This window comes from Oryza sativa, chromosome 2 (genome assembly GCF_034140825.1).
Source record: "Oryza sativa Japonica Group chromosome 2, ASM3414082v1".
NCBI lineage: Eukaryota > Viridiplantae > Streptophyta > Magnoliopsida > Poales > Poaceae > Oryza > Oryza sativa.
The window spans coordinates 22233411-22239521 of record NC_089036.1 but is presented as its reverse complement, the minus strand read 5'-3'; the positions used below and the strand labels follow the sequence as shown (position 1 = coordinate 22239521).

At 40.1% G+C, this 6111-nt stretch overlaps 1 long non-coding RNA gene across 4 annotated transcripts; it reads right to left on the bottom strand.

Annotated features, from left to right (window-relative positions):
- Positions 1–2436: 2436 nt before the first annotated feature.
- Positions 2437–4854, bottom strand: LOC107279928 (uncharacterized). 4 transcript variants are annotated; one of them, XR_010739023.1, is made up of 6 exons: positions 4699–4854; positions 4495–4609; positions 4142–4311; positions 3899–4032; positions 2920–3491; positions 2437–2785 (listed from the first exon to the last, which is right to left on the bottom strand). It is a non-coding gene; the product is annotated as an uncharacterized lncRNA (long non-coding RNA). The 4 variants fall into 4 exon arrangements; XR_010739024.1 differs by having other exon boundaries at positions 3899–4035; positions 4704–4854; XR_010739022.1 differs by having other exon boundaries at positions 2920–3539; positions 4704–4854.
- Between the last annotated feature and the right edge of the window lie 1257 nt (positions 4855–6111).

Here is a 6111-nt window from a genome sequence, read left to right as displayed (position 1 = left end):
CCACTATTTTCCATCGTTGGAGTTATCATAATAATAAGAAAAGCTAACAAAAAGAAAAGGCCCACAGGATACGTGCACGGTGCACGGTGCACGTATGTATGCCATACCTCCTCCCCGGGGGTTGTTAACTGGCGCGGGCGCACCAGCAACGGAGGTCACGCGAGCGCCAGCTGGTACCTCCAGCGTCGCTGTTTCTTTTTTTCTTTTTTCGCGTTATTTTATTTTCCTTTAATCTTCAGCCACGCATTTTCAAATCTTTGGTTGATAGTTTTCAAATCTGGAGTCGAAAGTTTTCAAAATTTGACTTGAAAGTTTTCAAATCTAGAGTCGAAAAGTTTTCAAATATCGAATTGAAAATTTTCAAATCTGAGTTGAAAGTTTTTAAAATCTCGAGTTGAAAGTTTTCAAATCTGAGTTGAAAGTTTTCAAATTCATGTTGAAGGTTTTCGAATCTCGAGTTGAAAGTTTTCGAATATAAGTTGAAAGTTTTTGAATCTGAGTTGAAAGTTTTCAAGTCGGAGTTGAAAGTTTTCAAAATTTTTCTTGCAAATTGAAATTTTCAAAATTTGAGTTGAAAGTTTTCAAAATTTGACTTTAAAAATTAAATCGTAAGTCAAAACTTTTCAAATGTAACTTACAAATTTTCAATCTATGAGTAAAAAAATCTCCCAAAAAAAGAAAAAGTATTTCCTTAATTATCATCATTATCCTTAACTAACTAGTTATTACGTTAATACTCAAGAGTGTAGATGAGGTGGGCCGTGTGGGCCGGCGCGTGCGTGCCGGGGGCGTGTACGCGCCAATTAGGATTCCTGCTCCTCCCCTCCTCTTATGAAAATATATTTTGTGATAATAAATTCCAAACAATTATACGATCTACTCATATAGCTAATATTTCATCCATGTTCATCATTAGATTATTTACAACAAAATTTGTAATTAAAGACCCAAACTAGCTATATTCAATAAGTAAAAGAACTAAAACACATTTATATGGAAAATCTTATAGATACTGTCGACTGGTGGTACCACAACTACGGTATTTGGATGGTATAGGGATCGTTGGTACCAGGGTACATGTGAGATTGAGGTAAAAGAGATGGAGACAAGGATTTTTATATAGGTTCGGGCCCTTTATCTGACAGGTAATAGCCCTACATCCTGTTGGCTGAAGCCGGTGTTGCTCTTATTCATCTGAATCACACAAGTATAATATTTGGGATAACCTATCTAGCTGTCATTGAATTGGCGGCATGGATAACTAACTCGTAGTCGACGATATGGTAGTCTTCCTCCTCGAATCTGCACTCGGCGAGATAAGATATAGTGCTAGATCTCTCTTGTTGGCCTCCGCAGAAACACCATATTGGGTTTGTCTAGGCTTATCTCTGACGTCGATATCCGGCGGCTTGTCTTGACGTGTGTTGGCTTGTGTATTGTATATGTCTTCTGGCATGTCCCCTCTCCTCCTAGGGGGCTTGTATTTATACCCATAGATGTCCCCTTGTCCAAGTAGAACTAAGGAGACCAATATGGATACAATCCGAGTAGTCCTTGTCGTTTCCATATAGAACTTTATTAGTCCTTCCTTATCTGGAACTCCTTCTATATATACGAGGTATGATTCCGTATAAGACATGGTATGTGGTGGGCACTGCCGAGCTTAGTCAACTACTATTAAATATGATGACAGATACTTTAACGATCTAATTAACAATACATAGATTTTAATAGAACAATATGCAACACATAAAGTTAATAAAAATATTATAATAATAAGAAATTTAATTATAAAATAGATATTTAACCAGTACATTACTTTGGGTCATTATTATGTTTATAAATATAGATAACTCAAATTGGTGAAAGGAAATAAAACTCCTCCCCTCCTCATGTCGTAGACTCGTGTCCCATCAGTTCCTCGCATTGGCTCGCATGGCCATGTTGCACTGGGTGATGATGGGAAAGATTGTAGTGCCGCGGCCATCGGGTGCTCGCGTATCTATCATTTGGCTGGGTCGCGCGGATGGGTCGCGCGGCCGCTTGTATTCTTGTTGGATGTTGTGTGGGGACGGAAACGGAAGGGGAAAATGGAAGGCCAAACGGCAGGGGCTAAGGTCTTGCATGGGTGAGGAGCGAGCAAATAGCATTTTGACACTGGAACATTGGATTTGATCGGACGGCTTCAGAAAAACTAATGACGTGGATCAACCTGGAGCAAGTTTTATAGGAGTTAACTAGCAATAAACGCGTGCTATGCCGCGCGTGGTTTTATTCAGCTTTGGTCAAGGGATCTTATATGAGCCATGAGTTAAGTATTTTTCATTGCATATATAAAAAAGTTTGTCATAGTTATCATAATAAATTATTTTCCTTAAGATTAATAAGAAGTATGCAAACATGAGGTTCCATGTTATTCAACTGTGAATAAGATGGTGATGAAGATAATAGGCATAGACATTTTTACATAAAAGAGGAAACAACAGTAACATAGAGTAGATTATTTTACATGGAGTCGATATCTATGTGTACAGGATACGAAATTTATACAGAGAACATCAGGTATGATATGTACATGGTACAATATTTGAACAACCTTAACATTACAACAGTGGTGATAACATATTGGGATATATTGTTTTGCTCATCAATTATGATGGCCCAGGCGGTTTGAACATATGCTACAAAAAGGGGCAAATGCAAGCTAGCACCATGTGGACACAGCACTTTGATGGTTTAACCACATTTGGATTTCCTTGCCATGTGACATACACATTTGTTTATCCTGCAAAATGAAAATCCATGCAATTCATTATTTGGGATGCATAGCTTGGTCGGTAATAGACATTGTTTAGTAATGACCTGTTGGTACATTGAAAATACTCATATGTATAATGTAGGAGATGGAATAATACTTGCCTATGTGGGAAGGAAGGATGATCGATCATGCTTGTACTGCGTAAGAGCTATCAGATGCTTTGCAAGTATCTCATTTGATGTGACAGGTGGATAATGGCCAATGTATGCAACAGAGATATCATTTGTTTGGCCATGTTGGTTGTCCCAACCATTGACATGTATGGGAAGGTATAATGCACTTTGGGCACAGATCATGTTGATCTCATTCACTAACATGTTATATTTCTGTTGGTTCTGTTGGAGGAGGTGACCTTCGTTTCTGTGGAGTTCTAGACTACGTGCAAACAGGTCTAACATTTGCTTGGTTGTGTGGAGTTTCTTCTCAGTAGATCCTTTATTGCAATATTTTTCTTTCTCTGAAGGCATTGAATGGCTGCATGCGTGGCACTCTCTTTAGCTTCGTAGGATGTGTCTGCTACATCACCATAGAATGTATCTCTTTTTTTATACCCGAATGCCTACTCTTGGTAAATCCATGTTTAAATTGGCCCTATACTGAACTGGTCCTTCGAACTTGATCTCTGACGAATGTATGACTAAGCCAAGCTTGGATGTAATCTCGTTAGCAGGAGCTGCTTTGAGATATAGACTTTAGTTGCAGCCTATTTATATCAAGGTGACTAAAAAAACATTTGTGAGCACAATTGGGTTGTGTGTGGATACAAATACCTTAATAATTGTCTAAAAAATAATGATGTACATATAGATATATATATATTAGTATTGTTTGTTAAAATTATTATTCATATGGGTGCAATGTGTTTTGTTGTTATTCTTCTATATGTTTACTGCAATGATATTTTACTTTGCATATATATAATGGCCAATTATATTGTAATATGTTTGAACTATATGACTAAAGCATTGAATGCATCATAATTTCAAGCAGATAGAGGGTGAGCTAAGGTGGTGTAGGTAGTTTAAGTTTTAATTGCATGCTTGGGAAAAAAATTGTGAGTGTTCTTTTTTTTTTACTTACCCCTGGGAGGTAGACATATTGCTCTGGAGCAGGGTTGTCGTGTACGGTTGGATCTAGGATAGATTCAGATCCAATAGCTGTGACAGATCGTCATGTGTGGGTGGAATATGCAGTATTGGTTGACTTGTTTGGATCTGCTAGACGAATGGGTGTATATATGTAGGGGAAGAAAAAGCATTAATTGGATGCTTCTAAGACAAACCACAAATAAATATGTAGAGGAGATCTTTTTGACGAAAATACCTAATTTTGTAGGAGATCTGGATGAGTGCATAGGAGAATAGTCGGTTGATCTTGTGATTCCACAGCTTTATGGACATGTAGATCAGTAGATGGGAGAAGAACCGGTTGATCTTCTGGTTCTGCCCCTAAGCTGTTGCTATCTCCTTTGCTTCCCCCTTTCATGGTGGAAGCTAGCGATACGGCCGATGTAGGCAAGGCGGTAGATTGGTTAGTGGAGAGGTAAGTGCAGTTGGCATCGGTAAATAGAGTAATAATAAACATGATGAACAAACTGAAAAACCAATAAAAAAGCTAAGAAATCAATGTCACACAATAAGGAAAAAATTGGTATCACCCAAGCATGATTGAACTACCTTAGCACGGGAAGTGGAGGCCTAGGGTCTCCCACGGCGGCACCCTGTAGATCAATCAGGCGACGCAAGAAGGTCCTAGGGGAAGCCAATGCACAACCGGACGGTGAAGAAATCCCTGGGAAAGAAGAGAAACATAAGAATCCACTGGATTAGATTTGCACAGGAAGAAAGGGGAGAAAGCAAGAACGGGTACTGTGTGGCGACCTCACCGAAAAAACTGAAGAGGAGAGAATGGCGAAAGGAGGCGTCTACGGACCAGCAGAGAGGAGTTTTCAGCAAGGGACCTCCACTACCGCGTACAGGCGGCAGGGACGCCGGCCAATCCAGCGAGCACCGTACGTAGTGAGCGCCCAAATCGATGCGGCGCTGCTGCGTGTGGGTAGAGGAGAAAAAGCAGTATCGCACCAAGGTAGGGGGCTGAGCAGGCCGAGCGATAAGAAAGGAAACAGCCCATGTGTAAGGAAGGGCCGGCAAAGGTAATATTAAGCTCAACCAAAACGATTTGAGGCCTTGTTTGTGGCCACACGCATGCACGAAGAGGCAAGTTGCATTATCGCTGTTAGCTTTGTCCAAATCAAGCTGACGTGGCAGCCTTAATCTCTCAGCGATCCCACGGCTCTTAGATAAAAGAATATGCTGCAGTGGGTATCAAATATAGAAAGAAGGGATAATGGGAAGGATTAACAACACTATCATAACGCTCCATCCACCCATCCGGTGCAAGGGAAGTGACGTTGATGACAACCCATCAATGCAGTCTCTTTTAAGATATGCTAGAAAAGGGAAACCGCGTAATGGGCCAGCTAGTAGAAAATTTGAGTAATAAGTCTATTAGTCCTCCCTTATCTCTAGCGATTGAATCGTATCCCTTAACCATAAAACCGGGTATAACACTTTCCACAACTTCAAAATCCGGTTCAAATTGACTCCTTCAATAGTTTTAGAAGCGGTTTTTGCTGACGTGGCAGGTTGACTTGGTCTAATTGTGTTGACATGGCAGCTTAGTCATCGGAGGAATTAAAAATAAAAGTGGGTCCCACATGTAAGTGAAAATGATAAAAATAAAAAATAGTGGGGTCCACCTGTCAGCCCCCTTCTCCTACTCTTCTTCCTTCCTTATCTCTTTCTCAGGTTTGGGGGTGGATGGCGAGATCACTAAAAGGCGATCAGTCACGCGCTCCCTTACCCCGCTCCCCTACCCACTCGGTGCAACCACGTGGCGCACGCGGAGAGGGGGAGTGGCGGTGGAACGGTGCGGGAGGCCACGTGTGGCGGTTTTTTCCTCGTTTTTTCTCTTGTTTTTTTTTCGGTTTTTTCTTTTTTCCTTTTTTTTTGTTTTTCCTTTTTTTATATTTTTTCGGTTTTTTGATATGTACGTATATATAAAGTTTTTACTATTTTCTAAAGATAATGACTCATTTTATATTTCACACGGGGCTCCCAAATTATTAGAAACAGCACTGTCTTTTGGTATGCCTAATGTGTATAACATGTAGCCAAAATCATTGAGGTATTGTTAGTGTTATGAATACCACATACACTATAGTAATCGTCTAAACTCGGCGGGGCTCACCATATACCAAGTCTTATACGATATAACAACTCGTATACAGAAGG